Raw genomic sequence first — 24,313 nt, 5'->3', positions numbered from 1 at the left:
TACTCAGGTGCCCGCTCGTGATGAAATAATGCACGGAGGGGCACCTGGGGTCTTCCTCCACCATTAAAGCTGGAAAGTCGACATATGACCTATTATGTGTCGGTGCGACGTTAAATCAAAAAATAAAATATAAAAAGATAAAATTAACGTGCCCGGTGTATAGCACCGATACACGCGAAGCCGTCTTTCCTGGGAAGAACCAGTACAGGCCTCTTAGTCAGGTGGGAGACACTCAAGAGCATCTCAGAAATTTCCAGTTCCTGGACCGGGATTCGAACCCCGGACCTCTGGATTGGCAGTCAAGCGTGTTACCACTAGACCACCGGCCCACTTAAATATGAATATTATATGCTGAACAAAACAGCTAACCCGCCATTTGGTATTTTTCCAGCATCGTAAACATGACTGACAGTATTATCTTAAATTTAACATAAAAAGATTTGATAACATCTCAAGAACTCAATGACGTCAAAATAGATTATCCATTTACGACTTCGGCCCATTTTTGAAAAGTCATAAAGAAAACTTTAAATCTTTAGAATCTACAAACTCTCGATAAACGTTATAAAGGAAGAAAACAACTTAAACAATAAAATAATCACTAGGAAAATATATCTAATCATCTGATAAAATGAAATGAAAATCTACACATTTGTATTCTTATAATTTGTACCAGTAGTCTCACGTTTTCTAAAAACACAAACATTTTTCGATGTATTATAAACAATATATCGATTAAAATGTATGTATAATTCAAAAAGGGTGCATTCAGTTACTTTAAGGATACTGTCAAAATAGCAAACTGTTGATTGGTTTTGTTTATCACTGAAATGTACTTTGACAAGTAATACTGAATTATTTTATATCATATCAGTAAAACATAAAAGATATATCTCAGCAGAGGATGTATATAGTTTGAGATATCTTCGCGGTAGAAACATTAATCCGGTTATTTGACTGCGTAATGATAAACGAGATATCTCCCGAGTAGAAGACTTATCTAGTATTAACTTTTAACTTAATGTGCATTCCATTAGATTGAATAAATAATATACAGCCAAATATTGACACAAAAATTAGTGTGGTCTTTACCCGCCGATAAGGAAAAGTAAACGGAGATCGAAGATGCCGTGGACTATAACATAAAATTAATTTCTCATTAATGTCCGTTGTAAATTTTGCCTAAGTGTTCCCATGGAAATAATATATTAGTGTCAATACAATGTGCTACCTTCACACAAATTTCCAGAATATCCAGGAGGACATTCACACACAGCTGTTGTTTCAGTTGTAGAATTACACCGTCCTCCCTTTAAACAATGCTTCTTCTGACAGGGACCGAACTCTGGAAACATATTAAGTTTTAACTCTTTCAATTCAAATCTTGTTTTATCAGTACAGCCTGCATTAAGAGAGTGACCACGTAAGGGAGGGTCAAAATGTTCACCCTTAACTCGTATGGTCTTTAATATAATTTATCATGCAACTACTATACAAAGTGCCTGATATCACTTGCCTGATATCTTATATCATGTCATTGACCTGATATCAAAATTAAGCACCTCCCATATAGACTGACAAATTTTTACATCAGTTTCCTTCCAGATTGAATTTTATTACAGACTCCAGTTTCAGTTTTGCAAGTTTTTACCTAAACAGATTATATAATCTCAACTAGTGAAGTATGCCGGCCTTCACTTTTATCACACAGACAGTAGTATTTAATGACTTCATTGTGTAACATTCATCATGACATCACAATGTTTACTTGGAAAGGATTATAATACACTTGACACTATACTTATTCTTGATTTATGCCTAATATAAGTCTTCTATTTTTATTTAGTAGAAACAAAAGAGTTTTTTCTTTTAATTATTATTCTCGGAACAGTGTAAATTTAGTGATTTTAAAATCTTTAAATTCTCTGTGACTAAGACTAGATTTTCAGTGCTTGAGGCATGTGATGTTGCCGGAGTCAAATGTTAAAAATGTGGAAATAAAGCATGTTCTGATTTATTCAAGAGTATGATTTTTTTATCATTACGCAGGTAAGTGTCTATCTTGTTGTTGGTTTTTATAAGAATATCAGAAAGTCAATAAACATTTTCCAAGTTGAATTCAAGATGACTGCCATATTGCTTCGTTCAAATGTTTCAGAAGCGGACGAATTTTCAAATCAAATCGAATGTACTTATTTTTTGCTTCAGAAGTCAATTTTACAAAGTAAGAGATGAGGACTATGTTGCTCTAGGTAGGTTGTATGAGTTTCATGATGAATAGAATAACAGACAACTGTCTTTTGATATCAATGTTATGAGGCTCGGCAGATATGGTTCCCTAACACCTTCCAGCCCATATAAACTTCAGCCTGATAACATTCATATTAAAAGACAGGAGCCTGTAATTCTCTATATAAAGAACACTAAAACACACAAGTTCTCCTACGTTTTAGGCTGAATTATACTTTTCAGTTAAATTTCATCTCTGAGACCTTAAAGAAAGCAAGAAATCCTTGTAAAAAACGTTGCTACTATTTTAGCTGCTAAATCCTTCAAATGAAAGTAGTGATATTCCTTCTGCTATACAATAACAAAACAAAATAAAAGTGTTACATACCAGTCATTTCACTTACCATCTGACACTTTTGTAAGTACTTTCATTTCTCTCTCCTCCCCACCAAGCCTGTAAATATAAGATGAAAATTTGAGAGTAAAATGCTTAAAAGAGCCAAACGAACCGTTTTAAAGTTTTGCAAGTACATAGAAATGTTTAAATGTACTAAAGAAGAAAATTGTATTGCAAGTTAACAAAAAAACTAAAAGTCTAAATATAAAGGTTTTAATATATTTTTATTTGATCTAGATAAATCTGCTTAGCATTACAAGTAAACAATAAAAATTTCCTGTGTTTTTAACTTTGTTTCTTGTGAAGTAATAAATTTATATCATTACCTTTAAAAATGATAAGGCACAAATAACACATTTGTGGTTTTGATCATGTAATTTAAAATAAATCGTTTAATACAAGAAATCAAAATTTCAAACTACATCTATCAATATTTCAGTGAGAACATCTGTCATGTTGGCATCTATGAAAGCCGGATTTAATACACGAGCATTCAAGCAGTTCTAAACTGTTAAAGATTTTCAAATGTTTATCTTATTTAGTTAATTTTATGTACCAACCTCCACTTTTAAATTCCACTTCAAAACAAATCTCATCAATATTGATTCTGAAACAGAAGTGTTTTACATAAACATATTAATGTAGTATGAAAAAACATTTAGTTAAATATTATCATGTAATCAACACTTGAAAACGTCAAGGCCTTATTATAATATGTTTTTTTTTCTTTTGAACATGTTAAATCCTCTTTTAGTAAATGCACGTCCGTCCGTGTTAAAGATTTAAAGATTCCGTCATAATAGTAAATGGATTTAGAAATTTCACAAAGTATATATCTTATGCCTTTACTTTACAGAGAAAAAGCTGAGCAGTCTCATTGGGTTACTGCATTGGCATAAAACATACTTGTTCACTTTTGCACTGTACGTATAGTAAAATGGGCGTTAAAAGGTGACGTTGTGTATCTTGAAATGAATTATCTAATTGAAAATAGCATACCCTTTTGTTGTACCATTCGCTGTTGTTTGTATACACATTCTATGTTTCTTTCCCGGAACACCTTTAACGCAGGTTTGGAAATATTGCAAATTTTGCTGCGACTTATCCGCCGTCACTGTTGTGTTCATCGTACTTATAAGATCTGTGTCTTTAAACCCAAAGATGGGCCTGAATGATTAAATGTATAATTTTTGCTATCAGGTCAGAATAATATAGCTTTTACCAAATACATTTGTAAAATTAGAACAAAACTAAAATGATTATAAATCATCTTCAGTGCATGCCTGGGAGCACGAGAGGTGTTGCACATCTTATTACTGTAATAAAACCTAGTCTGCTATTATTATTCTTCGGTTGCATTCTATGGTTACAAGGGTTGTTTTTAAAGATTTTATTAACTATCACAACAACAATCTTTAAGTACCTTATTACGGCTGTAAAATGTCTCCCCATAGATTCAGTGTTGTTATTTTCTGGTCTTTTGGGATCATGGAGTTCGTACAAAAGATGTGTAATAGAGTTCCGCTTATGCCGTTGTTAAGGTGTGTGAGAGGTGTTGCACATTTCATTATCTCTCATGAACAAATTCAGTCAAACCTAGTCTTCTATTATACTTTTTTGGTTGCATTTTAGGGTTGCATGGGAACTTTTCACAGATTTTATTAACTATAACAATAGCAATTAAGTGCCGTGTTGCGACTCTTAAGTCTCCTCGTATTTGGATTCAGTGTAACTGTTAGACCTGTATCTTTGTATCCAAATAGTGGTCTTAATAGTGAAACATGTCTTCATTCTAATATCATTTCAACACAAGTTCTAAAATAACAACATAATAAAACAATTACGAGATTCGTGGCATAACATGTATATGCCGCATCCTTTAAAAATGAACATAAATTTACATGTTCTTTATGTGGTTACGAACAGACTTCAATACTATTGATGGCATTTATTTATGTGTATAACTTAATACCAATCTAACAGTATCGACTACATACGGTTTATTACTGTCTCCTTGGTATGGAACGATGACAAAACATGGGTTTACTTCATCGCATTTAACATCTGTTGGTACGGCGCTGTTGCTGTCAACGTGTTGCTTAATGACTGTTGTATTAGGCAAATTACTTACACCAGGTAAGTTGTTAGTGCTCTCAACAGCTGAAACAAAAGTTTTTAATTAGGCCAGACAAACAAATTCTAAAAATCATTTCGAATAAACACTGTTTCTCAGTAAAATATTTAAAAAATTATCTTTCGCATATAGCTAAATTTCAATATTGCACGTGTCATTGTCAAAATATCTTTTTTACAATCACTGCCGGTGAATCCTTGCGGACAAATACAATTGGCTTTAACTGGAATGGATTTTAGGTCTGCAGTACATTGTCCACCATTATGACACGTGATTCCCATGCATGGTGTAACTATAAAGACAAAAGTAATGGTCAAATCATTCCATGTTACAATCAACTGTAGTTCTAGCTGCTTTACTACCTATGCACACAAAACTACGGAACATTCTGGTAGAGAGTGTCTGCAATCGCTATACAACCGGAGCATTAATATGAATATTAAATGCTGAACTAAACAGCTAAGCCGCCATTTGGTATTTTGCCAGCATCTTTTACATGGCTGACAATATAATTTAGAAATTTAGCATTGTTTAAAACAATGTTAAAAAACTCAAAGACTTCAAACAGATTGTTCATTTTACGATTTCGACCTATTCTTGAAAAGTCAAAACGAAACACTTTAAATTCTTTAGAATTTGCAAACTTTCGATAAATACAAGTTTTATCATGCAACTACAATGCAAAGTGCCTGATATCACTTGCATGATATTTTATTTTGTTATCAGGTCATTGAAATTAGCCCCTCCCATACTGACGGCCTAATTTTTACATCATTCCAGATTGAATTTTATTTTATTACAGAGTCCAGTCTCGATGTTGCAGAACTGTTTTTCTAAATAGATTCTGTAATCTCAACACATTTCCTCGAATATGGTTGTCTCTAATTTTATCACAGAGACAATAGCACTGAATGACGTCATTGTGAAACTTTCATCATGACATCACAATGTTTACATGGATCGATTCTTGCAAAGGTTTACAATACTCTTGACAATGTATGATATACTTATTCTTGATTTAGGCCTAATTTAAGGCATGCACATTTTACTAAGTATTAGCAAAAGTGTTTGTGTTAATTATTATTCTTTGATCAGTTAATTATAATTCTTAGATCAGTGTAAGTTTAGTTACTTTAAAGTATCTCAGAGAATCTGACAGGAGTCTGGAACTGGAAGTGAAATTTTCAGCGCTTTGGACATGTAGTTGTCTGAGTCAAATGTTTCATAATATGGAAATAAAGCATGTGCTGGTTTCTTGGAGAGGATGATTTTTGATTTTTTATGCAGGTTAGAGTGTATTTCATTGTTACTTTTTTACAAGAATATCAGAAAGTTAAAAAAACATTGTCGGAGTTGAATTCCATATGGCTGCCGTATTGTTTCGTTCAGATGTTTCAGGGGCGGATGAATTTTCAAATCCGTAAAATACAAATGTAATTTTTTTTTTTTTTTTTTTTGCTTCAGTAGACATTTTCACTAAATAAGAGATGAAGACATGTGTTGTTCTAAGCTATTTGTGTGAGTTTCGTGATAAATAGAATAACAGGCTACTGTCTTTTGATATCAATCTTATCAGATGGAGGTTAATATGGGCTGGAAGGGGTTCCCTCTATAAAACAGGAAAGTAAGAAAATAATAAATTAATCACTAGGAAAATATGTCTAACCATTTGATACACTGGAATGAAAATCTACACATTTGTGTTTTTATCGTCGGTATCAATAGTTACACATTATCTGAAAACACAAAGATTTCTCAATTTATTATTAACAAAATCTCGATCAAAATGTATGTATTATTCAAGAAGAGTGAATTCAGATACTTTAAGGATACTGTCAAAATAGCAAACTGCTGATTAGTTTAGTTTATCACAGAAATGTACTTTGGTAAGTTTTTACTGAATTATTTTACATCATATCAATAGAAGAATGTAGGATGTAACTCTATAGAGGATGTATATAATTTGAGATATCTTTGCGGTTTAAACATTAATCCGGTTATTTGACTGCGTAATAATAAAAGAGATATTGCCCGAGTAGAAGACTTATCTCATATTAACTCTAACTTAGTGCGCATTCCATTACATTGAATGAATGATACACAGTTGTATATTGACACAAAAATCAATTTCTGTTAAAGTAAACAGAGAATGAAAATGCATATGGACTTCTACAAATATCAGCCGTCCTTAAAATCCGCGATATAAAAATCTTTTCATAACTCTTTTACCCCATTAAAGTAATACATCAGTGTTAATACAATGTGCTATAAAGATTCTTAAACCTTCACAAACGCCACCAGAATATCCAGGAGTACATTCGCACACAGCTGTAGTTTCAGTTGTATTACACCGTCCTCCATTTAAACAATGCTTCTTCTGACAGGGACCAAACTCTGAAAACATATTAAGTTTTAACTCTTTCCAAAGAAATTTTATTACACAAGTACAACTTGCATTTAGTGCTCGACCACGTAATGGAAGGTCAAAAAGTTGTCCGTTATCTTGTATTGGTAAAGAAGCCATCCAGCTGGCTTACGGAAGGTCGGTGGTTCTATCCAGGTGCCCGCCCGTGATGAAATAATGCACGGAGGGGCACCTGGGGTCTTCCTCCACCATTAAAGCTGGAAAGTCGCAATATGACCTAACATGTGTCGGTGCGACGTTAAATCCAACAAAAAATTATCTCGTATGATCTTTAGTAAAGAGAAGACTAAAAGAAACTAATTGAAACGTAGTCTCTTTACAAAATTGTTTTCCTCTTGAGCAAATATACTCCTTTTAAATTTGAACTAATTACAAGAACTAAAAGTAGCATTCGTTTCTTTATGAGAATTCTTGTCTGTATGTTGTTGGTATGAAATGCATTTACAAAAGGCTATATCAGAAGGTCGACCTTCGCTAGTATATGGATGTCAATTTGTTATACACTTGAAATTCTAATTCAAGTTTCATACTTATTCGCCTTATATACTCAACTGATAAAATACGCAAGTTTTCCTTAATTTTATTATGAATTACTCTTTCCACTTGAATTTATCCTCTTAGACTTGAAAGTGAAAGAACCTTATAAAAGTGTTGCAACTACTTTAGCTGGTAAATCCTTTGAAGGAAAATAGTGATATTCCCTCTGCTATACAATGAGAAATGAAATAAAACTATTCACGTATTACATATCAGTTATTTTCACTTACCATTTGACACTTTTGTAAGTACTTTCATTTCTCTCTCTTCTCCACCAAGGCTATAAACAAAAAATGGAAAATGTGCAAAATGCTTGAAAGAACAGAACAAACCAATTTAATTATTGTTACCCCACAATTAGAGCATATCTGAGATAGGTATCTTAGTGTGCATGTAAGATCGCATTTGGTTTAACGAATGTGTCCCCGTCATACCTGTTCCACATTCCTTTAACTGTTCACTGAATACAAGAAGAATACATTGATAATTAAATAACGCTAAGTTAATAAGCTCAACTAAGGTATTTGGGAATGCACCAACGTTCAGTTCCAAGGATTCATTCCTGGTAATTGACCGATACCTTCCACATAATAGCCAAGAATGGCTCAAAGTATACAATGATTGACAAAGGTAAAATATAAATATAGATGTTCCGTCTAACCTTCTGATCGAACGTGGGCATAACTGGACTGAGCTTGCAAAAATACTATACCAGAAAAGTAGTGAAGTTATCCATGATGTCTTATTTTATATAACAATGTAGTTGATTTTACTTAAAAGTATATAAATTGTTGTTGTCGTTCATTTCTGTTTTAGATATTTAAAGTTATTTCATCTTAGAAAAGAAGTAATGGAAAGGTTATAAACAGTTAGTTATAATGCAGCATGCCTCATGTAGTTACAAGGGTGTGCTATTCTAACTTTTACACCATTTGAATTTCAAGAAACAAGTTTTGCACTATTAAAAATATTACCAAAACTAATATGTATGATACTATAAGAGAAGCAGCTGCTTAAGTTTCATTCCTGAGCGAGACTATGTTCTTCGTCACGATCTGATGAAAGGCATTGTGTCTGAAATCATTCGTTCGCCAACCCTGATTCATGTAGAGAAGTTAGTACTTATTTGCGGAGAACAAGTTAGTACTAGTACATAATCCAGCAAGACTGGTTAAGTTGCCTGTCCACCGATAACAAGAGGGCCATGAAGGCCCTGTATCGCTCACCTGACTTATGGACCTAGAGATGATCAAGATAGTTTCATTAAGATATGGTCATAAATGTGGCCACTAAAGTGCTAACTATCTTTTCCTTTAACTTGGCCCGGTGACCTAGTTTTTGACCCCATATGACCCAGATTCGAACTTGACCTAGAAATCATCAAGATTAATATTCTGACTAAGTTTCATGAAGATACAGTCATAAATGTGGCCTCTAGAGTGTTAACAAGCTTTTCCTTTGATTTGAACTGGTGACATAGTTTTTGACCTTACATGACTCAGATTCGAACTTGACCTAAAGATATAAAGATTAACATTCTGACTAAGTTTCATAAAGATACGGTCATAAATGTGGCCTCCCCTCATCGATGTGGGTTCAAGCCTCACTCGGGACGTTGGATTCTTCATGTGAGGAAGCCATCCAGCTGGCTTACGGAAGGTCGGTGGTTCTACCCAGGTTCCCGCTCTTGTAATCGGTGGGCAGGCAACTTAACCAGTTTTGCTGGATTATGTACTAGTACTAACTTGTTCTCCGCAAATAAGTACTAACTTTTCTATATCTGATTCATGTAGAGAAGTTAGTACTTATTTGCGGAGAACACGTTAGTACTAGTACATAATCCAGCAAGACTGGTTAAGTTGCCTGCCCACCGATAACAAGAGGGCCATGAAGGCCCTGTATCGCTCACCTGACCTGCTGACCTAAAGATCATCAAGATAATTTCATTAAGATATGGTCATACATGTGGCCACTAAAGTATTAACTAACTTTTCCTTTGATTTTACCTGGTGACCTAGTTTTTGACCCCATATGACCCAGATTCGAACTTGACCTAAAAATCATCAAGATTAATATTCTGACTAAGTTTCATGAAGATACAGTCATAAATGTGGCCTCTAGAGTGTTAACAAGCTTTTCCTTTGATATGAATTGGTGTCCTAGTTTTTGACCTTACATGACTCAGATTCGAACTTGACCTAAAGATATCAAGATTAACATTCTGATTAAGTTTCATAAAGATACAGTCATAAATGTGGCCTCCCCTCATCGACGTGGGTTCAAGCCTCACTCGGGACGTTGGATTCTTCATGTGAGGAAGCCATCCAGCTGGCTTACGGAAGGTCGGTGGTTCTACCCAGGTTCCCGCTCGTGATAAAATAATGCACGGAGGGGCACCTGGGTTCTTCCTCCACCATCAAAGCTGGAAAGTCGCCATATGACCTAAACTGTGTTTATGCGACTTTTAACAAACCCAAACTAAATGTGGCCTCTAGAGTGTTAACAAGCTTTTCCTTTGATTTGACCTCGTGACCTAGTTTTTGACCTCACCTGACCCAGATTTGAACAAGACCTATAGATTATCAAGATTAACATTCTGACCAAGTTTCATTAAGATATGGTCATAAATGTGGCCTCTAGAGTGTTAACTAGCTTTTCCTTTTATTTGACCTAGTGACCTAGTTTTTGACCCTACATGACCCAGATTCAAACTGGACTTTGAGATCATCATGAGTAACATTCTGACTAAGTTTCATGAAGATACAGTCATAAATGTGGCCCGTAGCGTGTTAACAAGCTTTTCCTTTGATTTGACCTGGTGACCTAGTTTTTGACCCCACATTACTCAGATTGAAGTTGACCTCAAGATATCAAGATTAACATTCTGACTAAGTTTCATAAAGATACAGTCATAAATGTGGCCTCTAGAGTGTTAAAAAGCTTTTCCTTCGATTTGATCCGGTGACATAGTTTTTAACTCCACCTGACTCAGATTTAAACATGACCTATAGATCATCAAGTTTAACATTCTGACCAAGTTTCATTACGACATAGTCATAAATGTGGCCTCTAGAGTGTTGACAAACTTTTCCTTTGATTTGACCTGGTGACCTAGTTTTTGACCCTACATAACCCAAATTCAAACTGGACTTTGAGGTCATCATGAGTAACATACTGACCAAGTTTTATGAAGATACAGTGATAAATGTGGCCTTTAAGTGTTAACCAGCTTTTCCTTTGATTTGACATGGTGACCTAGTTTTTGACCCCTAATAACCCAATATCAAACTGATCCAAGATTTTATTAAGGGTAACATTCTGACCAAGTTTCATTAAGATTAGACCAAAATTGTAACCTCTAGAGTGTTAACAAGCTTTTTATTTTATTTGGCCCGGTGACCTAGTATTTGACCCCAGATGATCCAGTATTAAACTCGTCCAAAATTTAATTGAGGGTAACATTCTGAACAAGTTTAATTAAGATTGGGCCAAAATTGTGACCTCTAGAGTGTTAACAAGCTTTTCCTTTGATTTGACCTAGTGACATAGTTTTTGACCCTAGATGACCCAATATCGAACTCGTCCAAGATTTTTATGAGGGTAACATTCTGACCAAGGTATATTAGGATTAGACCAAAATTGTGACTTCTAGAGTGTTAACAGTCAAATTGTTGACGATGACTAATGGAAGACTGACGACTGACGACGGACGACGGACACAGGGCGATCACAAAAAGCTTACCTTGAGCACTTCGTGCTCAGGTGAGCTAAAAACCCGAAATACTGTTCAAAAAAGGCATTAAATCAAAATCTAAACATGCAACCTAAGGATTATAATTTTATTTATTCAAGAGCTATTACCAAGATCCAGATTTCTTGTCTGTTATAACTAGAATATGACAGATCGACTTTGGCTGACATACAACGCTTGATCCATTTGATAGACTACCAGTAAACTTCGGTTCAGTCTGAAATATTTTCATACCAAATCTATCAAACAGTATAAAGAGTTATGATTCATTCATATAAAAACTTTCATTGTTTTTTTAACTGACATTTGTACCAAAGACGGCTTTAGTATTCTACCAACTTAATAAACGTGGTTAACATTTTGTAAAAGCTAATCTGTGGCCAGCTAACAAGCTCATGTTCATCATAACTAAAATTGAAAGATCTGAAAAATACATGTCCTGGTTAACAATAGACCAGTTACGACAGAAAGGAAACAACTTTCAGTTGTAAAAGTCTCTTTAGGTTTATATATTGCAAAGAAAATAAGGTAACATAACTTCCATGAGATTCAAAACTTCAGTCCTTTCGTAGTTTTTAAACACGGATAATATCGCAATACCAACGGGATTTATTTTTTTAAAAACGCTTGTTTGAAAAATAGTATGTACAGTATGGCTATGTGAAATGCACCAATTGTACTCGTATTTATGTTATAAAAGTTTACTTCTTACCGAAGAATGGTCCTGACCTATAAAAATAAAATTGTCGTTTATATTGAAGTTTTCGTGGTTTTATAGTTTTGCAAGAACATAGAAATCCTTGCATATACTAAAACAGAAATTGTATTGCAAGTTAACGAAATAATTAAAAATCTAAATATACAGCCATTCTACCAAAATCGACTATCTCTAATTGCTTTTTGTACTTTTAGCATGTGTAAATGTTGAGTTCTGCTCAACCCGGGGCTAGAGGGCGTGGACGGTAGCATGCATTTCCACTACCGTCCATGAACAGGCTCAATCAAACCGAGCCTGCAACATTTTCGTTTTTGTCGTGTTGAACGACCTGTGGAGTTTCCACTTTTTCCATTTTATTGTCACAGCAGCGTTGTTTGTGCCGTGTGGCGGCCGTAAAATGTGTCGTACATTCAATCAGGGCTGTTATATTTCGATCTTCTCAGATCGTTCAGCACGACATTTATGTCGTGTTATTGGTACTGTTTAGTTTCTCAGCATGATCGTTTCGGCCTGGGTGGTTCCAATACTCCCGCTTTCATAGCCTTGGGTATTGTATAATCACCCCCTGGATATGGTGCCTGCTTTTTAATTTTGTCTTTTGACAGTTCCTGTGATATACAGGCTCCATAACCTCAGATCCCCTTTCTAAATTCCAGTTTGTTTAGTTCTGCCCATTGTTTTATCGTTTGGGGCAAACCCATTATTTTATCTGGGGATCATACGCCGCTTTTCATGGAATTATACGCCATAACACGTGTATTATTGAAGGTTCCATGTGTACCGCCGTATGATTACATCTGCGGATGTCTCTAAATTGCTTTTTGTACTTTTAGCATGTGTAAATGTTGAGTTCTGCTCAACCATGGGCTAAAGGGCGTGGACGGTAGCATGCATTTCCACTACCGTCCATGAACAGGCTCAATCAAACCGTTTTTGTCGTGTTGAACGACCTGTGGAGTTTCCACTTTTTCCATTTTCATATGCAGCATGCGAATAGTCGAAATTTGAAGTTCAAGGTAACGTAATGGTTTATATGTGTTTTTAAACATCGAAGCCTCTGTGGTTTATCGGAAAAGAATTAATCACAAAAAGTCTCTTGTCTGCGAGATACCGCAATTTAAAAATGTGCCCTATAAAGTTACGTTACGGAGCTTAGGTTAGGACATACCTTTATTTTATTGCGGTTACATGATTTATATTAGCGGTCAAACATGCTTTTGCAGTTGATTTGTTCAAAGGAAGAGATGCAGACCGCGATGAGATGAAAACATTATACTTTAGAAAGATTATTTTTCTTGTGACATGCACAAGAAACAAAGCAGCATTTTGGCCAACAGTTTCATACGAGGATGTGATATATCATTAGTGTTTACACAAAGGCTACACTCACAAGGAGCCGAAATATTACTGATTCTAGGACTCAATAAGTTTGTTTTTCTTTTCATCGATCTAGCAGAAGTACCGATACCACGATGCTCTCCAGTAGATAGTGCCTTATTTTGTTACGAAAAATAGGTTCTTTGAGTTGTATTATATAAAAATGTAAAAATTTGCTACTTACTTCAAATTATTTAGATAAAAATCATTCTACATACAAATAAATATACACACATGTATTTAAGGATAAAAACCAACTTTGAAATTTACACATCTTTGTAAACTTTTATTTAACTGATAAGAAATGCAAAAAAAAAATCAGCAAAACCACGAAACTGACAGATTCTTCAAAAGAAAAAAATGCAATCTGTTTAAATTAAACGCATGAGACCAAAGTCTGAAGTTAAACAGTAGGTTTTAAGAACATCAGTTATCTCATACAGCTAAAAAAACTGTCATAGAAAATTTGTTACGGAACATTTAAAAAGTAGTTTTTTTAAAGCCATACAAAAAAGTCAGAAATACTAAATATTCTTAGAACTATAACAGGGCTATGCAATAGGCAGACCTTGTGTAATAACAGAAGGCACTTAGCCCACATAATTTTCCGCCTTAGGATTCGTTATCTCAGTTTGTATCACCATTATCTGCAACTATACTTTTCTACCATCATACTCTTCCAAATGTCAGTTTTTTAATAAAAGAATGAAAAAAGCAATTTCATACAACTACTCTTGTAAAACACCATTTATATATAACATGTCTCTGGCAGTAATTCGCATAAAAACGGGTTTTTAGTTTGTTACGGAAGATAACGTTACGGAAATAGGTGTTACGGAAGCATATAAAAATTCTTTATTTTCTTATATAATAAAGGAAGATAAACTTACCGTTGTGACAGATTATGTTTCGGAACATTCTCTGTACAGTGTTTATCGTTCCCACTCCAATATTACATTTGGGCGCTCAGTTTTTATAATAGTTGCGTTACGGAAGCATAGTACTTGGAATGCGACATTTTCAGTTCTGACTTTGAAGGGCTTCTAAGAGTTTATTTCTTTTGGCAAGCCTATTCTTTGAATTTTACTGATGACTATAACCTTTTACACATTCAAAGGACTTTCAAAACGATTATTTAATTGTAATCATCTCACGCTAGACTATGTTTAAAATTCGTTATGGTACCATAGGTGCGTGTTGGCGACATCGATTCAAAGAGAAATTTCTATCAAAATACCAATTACTGATGGAAAACACGCTTCATTGTATCATGATAAATACAGGTGCTGTTAAAAAGTTGAAACACCAATACAAAATGATGCCATAAAATGGCGAATTGGTCCTTTTTAGTTCGCAAATTAGCTTGGCGACATGGGGTTTTTGCAATATTTGGCAATTTTAACATCTACTCGTGGATGCTAAGTCTGCAACAAGATACCAAAACATGTTTTAAGTAATTGTCTATATATTGTTGATATAAGCTTAAGCCAAAGTGCAGAGTTTAGTGCTCGAACATTTTGAAAAATTTTACTGAAAGCTCGGCGACATGGTTTTTTCCAGTATGAGTCGATTTTTGGAGAATGGCTGTGTAACGGTTTTAATATTTTCTTATCTGATCTATTAAAATCTATTTAGCATTACAGGTAAACAATTACAATTTGCTCCGATTTGTTTGAAACTCACAGGTTTTTTTGTGAAGTAATAAATCTATATCATTACCTTTAAAAATGTTTCATGCACAAATCAAAAATTTCTGTTTTTGATCATGTAATTTAAAACAAATCCTTTAATACAAGAACTCAAAATTTCAAACTACATCTAGTAAGATTTCAGTGAGAACATCTGTCTAAAGGGAATCTATGTAAGCGGATTGAATATACGTGCATTCAAGCAGTTCTAAAATGTTAAAGATTTTCAAATGTTTATCTTATTAAGTTATTTTTATATACCAACCTCCACTTTTAAATTCCACTTCAAAACAAATCTCATCAATATTGATTCTGAAACAGAAGTTTTGTTACTTTAACATATTATAAATGTAGTATGAAAAACGTTTAGTTAAATATTATCATCCAATCAAGAGGAACTTGAAAACGTCAAGACCTTATTTTCTTTTTTTTTCTTTTGAACATGTTAAATCCTGTTATAGCAAATGCACGTCAGGCCATGATATATCCGATATGTTACAGAAAAAACTCTAAAGATACCGTTATAAAATAAAATGGCTTTAGCAATTTAACAAAGTGTATGTTTATGCCTTTACTTTACAGAGAAAAAGCTGAGCAGTTTCAGTGGGTACCTGCATTAGCACCATGTATAGTAAAATTGGGGTTAAAATGTGACGTAATGTAACTTTTAAATTAAATGAATTGTCTAATTGAAAATAGCATACCCTTATGTTGTACCATTCGCTGTTGTTTGTATACACATTCTATGTGTCTTTCCCGGAACACCTATAACGCAAGTTTGGAAATATTGCAAATTTTGCTGCGACTTATCCGCTGCCACTGTTGCGTTCAACGTACTTATAAGATCTGTGTCTTTAAACCCAAAGATGGGCCTGAATAGTTAAATGTATCATTTGTATATTTTTTGCTATCAGGTCCGAATAATAAAGCTTTTAGCAAATACATTTGTAAAAGTACAACAAAACTAAAACGATTTTAAATCTTCATTGCAGGCTAGCGGGCGTGAGAGGTGTTGCACATCTTATTACCTCTCATGAACAGACTTAATCAAACCGAGTCTGCTATTATCATTATTCGGTTGCATTCTATGGTTGCAAGGGATGCTTTTTACAGATTTTATTAACTATCACAACAGCAATCTTTAAGTACCTTATGGCGGCTGTAAAATGGCTCCCCGTACTTGGATCTAGTGTTGTTATATTTTCTGGTCCTTTGGGATCATGGAGTCTATTCAATAAATGTGTAATAGAGGTCCGCTTAAGCCGGTGCTATGGCGAGTGAGAGGTGTTGCACATTTCATTATCTCTCATGAACAGACTCAGTCAAACCGAGTCAGCTATTATTCTTTTTTAGTTACAGTCTAGGGTTGCAAGGGCTCCTTTTACAGATTTTATTAACTATCACAATAAAAGCAATGAAGTGCCGTGTTGCGGTTGTAAAGCCTCCACGTACTTGGATTCAGTGTAATTGTCAGATCTGTGTATTTGTATCCAAACAGTTATCTGAATAGTGAAATATGTCTTGATTCTAATATCATTTCAACAAAAGTTCTAAAATAAGAACATAATAAAAACAAAAGCTTTCACTATTGGTGACAATTGCCCCCGAAGTAGGCCCAAGAATGCCACTGTTGTATGCGCAAAAGATCACTTATCATTTTTTGACCTAAGAGGCCTCGGTCATAAGTGTGATACATCTCAATATGTATAACATTTGTGTCAAATTATTTTCAAATCCCTTGATAAATGGCAGAGTTATGGATCAGACAAGAAACATCTTTGACTTCTAAGTGCGACTTTGATCTTGGAGCTAGGGATCTGGGTCTTGCACATGACACCTCATCTCATTATAGGGGACATTTATGCCAAGTATTTTCAAAATCCCTTCATCAATGGCAGAGTTATTGACCGGACAAGAAACATACCATGTTTACCTTTGACCTCTAAATGTGACATTGACCTTGGAGCTAGGGTTCTGGGTCTTGCTCATAACACGTCGTCCCATCATGATGAACATTTATGCCAAGTAATTTTAAAATCCCTTCGTGAATGGCAGAGTTATGGACCGGACACAAAACATACCCTGACTTGTAAGTTTGACCTTGACCTTAGAGCTAGGGGTCTTAGTCTTGCGCATGACATGTCGTCTTATTATGGTAAACAAATTTTGCTATGTTATTTCAAAATCCCTTTATGGATGGAAGAGTTACAGCCCGGACAAGAATTTACCAGACGCACGGACTCACACACGCACGGACGGACAGTTCGATTTTAATATGCCCACTATCGGGGGCATAACAATTAAAATGTTCGTGACATAAAAAATATGTGCCACACCCCTTTAAAAATGAACAATTTACATGTTCTTTACGAACAGACTTCAATGCTATTGAAGGCATTCATTTATATGTACATGTATAACATTATACCAATCTAACAGTATCAGTTACATACGGTTTATTACTGTCTCCTTGGTATGGAACGATGACACAACATGGGTTTACTTCATCGCATTTAACATCTGTTGGTATGGCGCTGTTGCTGTCAAAGTGTTGCATAATGACTGTTGCATTAGGCAAATTCCTTACACCTGTTAAATTGTTTGTGCAACTGAAACAAAATCTTTAATTAGGCAAGGCAAACAAATTCTAAAACTCACCTTCGAGTATACATTGTTTCTCAGTAAGGCAATTAAAATATTAAATTTATCTTTCGCATATAGCTTAATTTCGATATAGCACTTGTCATTGTGAAAAATACCTTTTTTGCAATCGCTGCCGGTGAATCCTCGAGAACAAATACAATTCGCTTTAACTGGAATGGATTTTAGGTCTTCAATACATTGTCCACCATTCTAACACGTGATTCCCATGCAAGGTGTAACTATAAATACGAAAGTAAATGTTCAAATCATTCCATGTTACAAACTACTATAGTTCAAGCTGCTTTACTACCTATTACATATAAAACTACGGAACATTCAGGTAGTAATTGTGTGCAATCGCTTTACAACTGGAGCATTACTTTCAGTATAAATATTATATGCTGAACAAAACAATTAATCCGCCATTTGGTATTTTGCAAGCATCATTAATATGACTGATAGTATTATTCTGAAATTTAGCATAAACAATATTTGAAAACATTTCAAAACTCAATGACGTCAAACAGATTATTCATTCATTTTTGAAAAGTCATAAAGAAAACACTTTATAATCCTTAGAATTTACAAACTATCAATAAACGTTATAAAGAAGAAAACAGCTTAACAAAAATAATTAAATAACAAAGGAAAGTATATCTAACCATTTCATAAAATGAAATGAAAATCTACACATTTGCATTCTTATAATTGGTACTAATAGTCACCAGTTTTCTGAAAAAATATTTCAACAACAAATCGATCAAAATGTATGTATGATTCCAAAAAGGTACATTCAGTTATTTTAAGGGTATTGTAAAAACAGGAAATTGTTAATTAGTTTTGTCCATCACAGAAATGTACTTTGACAAGTATTACTGAATAGTTTATATGATATTAGTAAAAGTATGTAACATATATCTCTATAGAGGATTATATATTTTTAGAAAGCTTTGCGGTTGAAACATTAATCCGGTTATTTGACTGCGTAATAATAAACGAGCTATCTCCCGAGTAGACGACTTATCCCATATTAACTTTTAACTTAATGCGCATGCCATTACATTGAATAAATGATATACAGTGTAATATTGACACAAAAATCAATATGATCTTTACCCGCTGATATATGATAAAAATGCCTATTCTGCAAATATCAACCCTCCTGTAAGTGCTCGATTTACTTTTTTGCATATCTCTTGTACCCCATTATAATGATATATCAGTGTTAATACAATGTGCTATATAAATTTTATAACCTTCACAAACACAACCAGAATATCCAGGAGGACATTCGCATACAGCTGTTGTTTCAGTTGTAGAATTACACCTTCCTCCATTTAAACAATGCTTCTTCTGACAAGGACCGAACTCTAAAAACATATTAAGTTTGAACTCTTTCAAAATAAATGTTATTACATCAGTACAACTTGTATTAAGAGAGTGGTCACGTGATGGAAGGTCAAACAGTTGATCCTAACTTGTATGGTCTTTAATATAAAGAACACTAAAGGAAAATTATCAAAACGTGGTCTCTTAACGCAGTTGTTTTACTCTTCAGCAAATATTCATAGGGTATTAGCTTTTTATCGGAAAATATGCACGAGTACTTCAGCGGAAGTATTGCGCGACTTTAGGAGCGCAATATTCTTCCGCTGAAGTACGGGTGCATATTTCCCGATGCAAAGATAATAGCATTTTTATTACATACGCATCTACACGTATGAAAATATCATAAATATGTTCAATAGCCTGAATGGGATTGACAATACTGAACTAAATAGAAAAAAATAGTGCAACAACACACACTGAATTACGTCACGCACCCAATATGAAATTCAGGCGTAAGTGTATTGAAAAATATTAACGTTTCCGGTACAAGTGTAACTTAACGGGGAAAAGAGACGAGTATGTAATAATACTCAATATACTCCTTTTCATTTTGAACTGATTACAAGAACTGAATGTAACATTTGTTCTCTTTATGAGAAATTCTTGTCTGTATGTCATTTATAGAAAGGCTATGTCAAAAGGTCGATTTTCCGAAATATTTAGCAGTCAAATAGTTGTATAATTGAATTACTAAGCTTCAAACTAATTCGCCTTATAGACACGCTTGATAAAAAACAACACGTTTTCTTTTGTTTGAGGCTGAAGTACCATTTTCAATTAAATATCACCTCTCAAACCTCAAAGAAAGTCAGAGATCTTTATAAAAAATTATACCATTTTTGCTGCTAAAGCCTTCAAATGAAAGCAGTGATATTCCCTCTGCTAAACAATACGAAATGAAATAAAAATATTAAAGTATTACAGATCAATTATTTCACTTACCATTTGATACTTTTGTAAGCACTTTCATTTCTCTCTCCTCCCCACCGAGCCTATAAACATAAGATAACTATTTGAGTGTACAAAATAAAACAGCAAAAACGATCCAATGTAATTAATGTTGCCCCATAATTTGAACACATTTTAAGTTAGGTATCTTACCGAGCATACAAGATCGCATTTGATTTAACGAAGCGGTTTAAAAAATTTAAATGTACTCTAGTCTAGTTTAGCTCTAACAACCTCTATGTGAATTGAAGCGTAACATTTTGGGTTAAGTTCAACAATTTCACAAGTTTGGTGGAGAGCCTTCAGTGGATTCATCAGAAGTTATCGTTTACATTTTGACGTTTGGTCTCTGTATACAATGGAGTGTGATACATGAATAAACTGGACAGAGGTTCTTGCAGGAAAGCAATACAAATGTAGTGGAATGAAAATCTATCGAACGGTTCACTAAAGCAAGTCAAAGTGCGATAAAGATTCATCAAGCGGTTTGGGAGAAGCCCTTGACGTTTGACGATAAAATAAGGACGCTAAAGGAACCGTATGTAATAGATAATGATAACACCCTTTCTTTTGCTACTGGTTTCGTAAAGGGACAAAACTCTGGCAATCAAAACAGGAAGCAATACATTATAATTATGACATAAGGTACATGATGCAAACTTTTGAAGATCTCCTAATAACAAATACACTTTTTAAAAACCAATTCATTGGACAGGACATTTAATTGACATGTATTAAAATGCAACATTTTATTTCTGTAGGAAGATGTAACCTAATAGCTTATACGTTTCAGCATAAAATAGCTCCCAAGCTCTTGTCCAGCAAAACGTTATGCAAATATCATACCCTGCTGATATGCAAAGTGTATCTGCATTTCCATCTTCACCGGTTTTGACAGCCACATCTGTCACACATTTATCGCCGACTTCGGTTGTCTTAAAAACATGTATCCCCGTCATCCCTGCTCCAAATTCCTTAACTTGCTCACTGAATACAAGAAGTTTACATTGATAATGAAATAACGCCAAGTTTATAAGATCAAACAAGGTATTTGTAAATGAATAAACGATCAGTTCCAAGGATTTATTCTGAGTTAAATCCAGAAAATTGGCCTTCCAAATTATAGCTAACAATGTCTCAAAGTCTACAGTGATTTACAAGATAGATGTTCCGTCAAACTTTCTGATCTAATGTGTGCATAACTAGACTGAGCTGTCAGGAAAAGGAAAATTGTTGCTAGGAAAATAGTGGAGTTATCCATGCTGTATTATTTTATTTAACAATGTAATGAATTTTACGTTGAAGTATATAAATCATTGCACTCTTTCATTTCTATTTTAATCATGTAAAATTATTTCATCTTAGAGAAGAAGTAATGGAAATGTTGCAAACAATTAGTTATAACGAGTGGCATCATATACATGTAGTTACAATGATGTGCTATTCTAGATTAACTTTTACACCGCTTGAATTATAACAAACATATTTTAAACTATTGATGATGTTTTCACGTGTTCTACATGTTTCCTTAATCAAATTCTGTTAAAAAACGGAATTAAATCAAAATCTAAATATATAAGCTATAAATGATCATGTCTTTATGAATTCAAGAGCTATTACCAAGATCTAGACTTCTTGTTAGTTATAACTGGAATATGACAGATCGACTTTGGCTGACATACAACGCTTGATCCATTTGACAGACTACCAATAAACTTCGGTTCATTTGAAATGTTTTCATAACAAATCTGAATCTATCAAACAATATATACTATAATCGTTGACTTTCTTTATTTTCTTAACTGACATCCGTACTAATAACGGCTCTGATATTCTACCAACTTACAAAACAACGCTTTTTTGTAAAAGTTAGTCTGCCATCCAGCTAATGTGCTAATAGTCATCATAACTAAAATAGAAAGATCTTAGAAGTCATATACTGGTTAACAATATCGGTTCCGCCAAAAAGGAAACAATTTTCAGTTGTAAATGTCTCTTTGGGTTTATATATTGCAAATTGCTGATTCTTCCATGGGATTTGAAAGCTCCAGTACTTTCATAGATTTTAACAATAATCCTACCGCCACACGATCGAAGAAAGAACAATATTATATTGCAATATTGGCGGGCTTGAACAAACTCATTTCAGACCATACAACTGCATGACATTAAAAAAATTCATGTTTGAAAGATAGTGTGTACAGTATGGCTATGTGGAATACATCGATTGTATGTATGTGATAATGTTCATTTCTTACCGAAGAATGGTCCTGACCTATAAAATTAAAAATGTCTATTATATTGAAGTTTACTTGCATATATGATTTTTCATTCGTTGTTTGAAAGTTTCTCAAGTACATAAATATTTTCGCACAAACTAAAGAAGAAAATATTATTGTAAGTTAAGAGAATATTTTTGTCACGTAATGAATCATATCATTACCTTAAAAAAGAAATGGCACGGGCACAAATCACGAATTTGTGTTTTTGATCATGCATGTAATTTAAAACAAACATTTTAATACTAGAAATCAAAATTCCAAACTTCAAGATTCCAGTGAGAACATCTGTCTTAAAGGGCATCTATGTACGACGGATTGAATTTACGAGCATTCAAGCAGTTCTAAAATGCAAAAGATTTTTTTTTTTACCAAGTGATTTTTATATACCAACCTCCACTTTTAAATTCCACTTCAAAACAAATCTCATCAATATTAATTCTGAAACAAAAGTACTTTAACATATTAATGAAGTATGAACATGTTTATTTAGATATGATAATTTAATCTAGAGGAACTTGAAAACTTCAAGAACTCATTATATGTTTTTTTTTCTTTTGACCATGATTAATCTGTTTAACGAAATGCACGTCGGACCATGCCTTACCCAATATGTAACAGAAAATAATTTCAAAAGTTTTAAAGATTCCTTCGTAACATAAACCGTTTAAAATAAATCCTTATGCCTTTATGTTATAAAGAAAGACTAAATAGTCTCATTGGGAAAGTGCACTGGCATAATGACGCGATTTTGTGGTTGTGGAATATGTATAATAGAATAAATGTTAAAATGTGACGTAATGTAAATTCAAATAAATTGTCTAATTGGAAATAACATACCCTTTTGTTGTACTATTCGCTGTTGTTTGTATACACATTCTATGTTTCTTTCCCGGAACACCTTTAACACAGGTTTGAAAATATTGTAAATTCTGCTGCGACTTATCCGCTCTCACTGTCGTGTTTAATGTAACTGAAAGATCTGTGTCTTTGAATCCGAACAAGGGTCTGAATAATTAAATGTCTTTTGTAGAGTATTTCAATAAGATCCGAATAATATAGTTAATACCAAATAACTTAAAACGGTTAAATGTTTCATTGCTGGCTTAGAATATAAAAAGCAAATAAACGTTGCACTAGAAATAATTGGACATAAATACTTGTCACTGAAATAATTATCCGATTCTAACAGAAAGCTATTGCCAGTTACATACGGTTTATTGATATCGCCATGGTAAGGAACAACTACACAACAAGGGTTTTTTTCGTCACATTTAACATCTGTAGGTACCGCACTGTTGCCGTCAAAATGTTGGTTAATGCCTGATAAATTCTGCAAATTCTTGATCCCATGCAAATCAGTAATGTTCTTAATAACTGAAATAGAGAAAACAAGCACAAAACACTTTGTAACATAAATTTTTAATGTATTTTAGTATATCATTTTTCTTAATTTGCAAGATTAAGTGTAAGATGTACTAGTATCTTCCTAAATTAAGCTAAATTCTAATCTTGTACACTGCTTGGGTCAAAAAGGTTATGCCATGTATACCTGTCTTACAATCACTGCCGGTGAATCCTAGTGCACAGATGCAGTTGGCTTCTACTGGAATGGATTTTAGGTCTGAAATACATTTTCCACCGTTATCGCAAGTGGTCCCAGTGCAAGGTGCAAGGAGAACTAACTGTGAAATATAAGATTGATGTGTGCGTTATTCATAACCCTTTCACATCTATTTTATAAAAACATCTTTAAGATTTATGCAATACACATATAGCGTATTATCTAATAATACCG

The 24,313-nt window shown here is 33.8% G+C and overlaps 1 long non-coding RNA gene across 1 annotated transcript; it reads right to left on the bottom strand.

The window, feature by feature from the left end:
• Positions 1-11,583: 11,583 nt before the first annotated feature.
• LOC128555341 (uncharacterized) lies at positions 11,584-24,192 on the bottom strand. Its single transcript, XR_008369997.1, has 6 exons — positions 24,068-24,192; positions 23,730-23,892; positions 15,961-16,128; positions 15,522-15,568; positions 12,186-12,202; positions 11,584-11,690 (listed from the first exon to the last, which is right to left on the bottom strand). It is a non-coding gene; the product is annotated as an uncharacterized LOC128555341 (long non-coding RNA).
• Positions 24,193-24,313: the final 121 nt, after the last annotated feature.

This window comes from Mercenaria mercenaria, chromosome 1 (assembly GCF_021730395.1).
Source record: "Mercenaria mercenaria strain notata chromosome 1, MADL_Memer_1, whole genome shotgun sequence".
Taxonomy (NCBI): domain Eukaryota; kingdom Metazoa; phylum Mollusca; class Bivalvia; order Venerida; family Veneridae; genus Mercenaria; species Mercenaria mercenaria.
The sequence above is the reverse complement of the archived record's forward strand: the minus strand, read 5'-3'. Positions and strand labels throughout refer to the sequence as shown.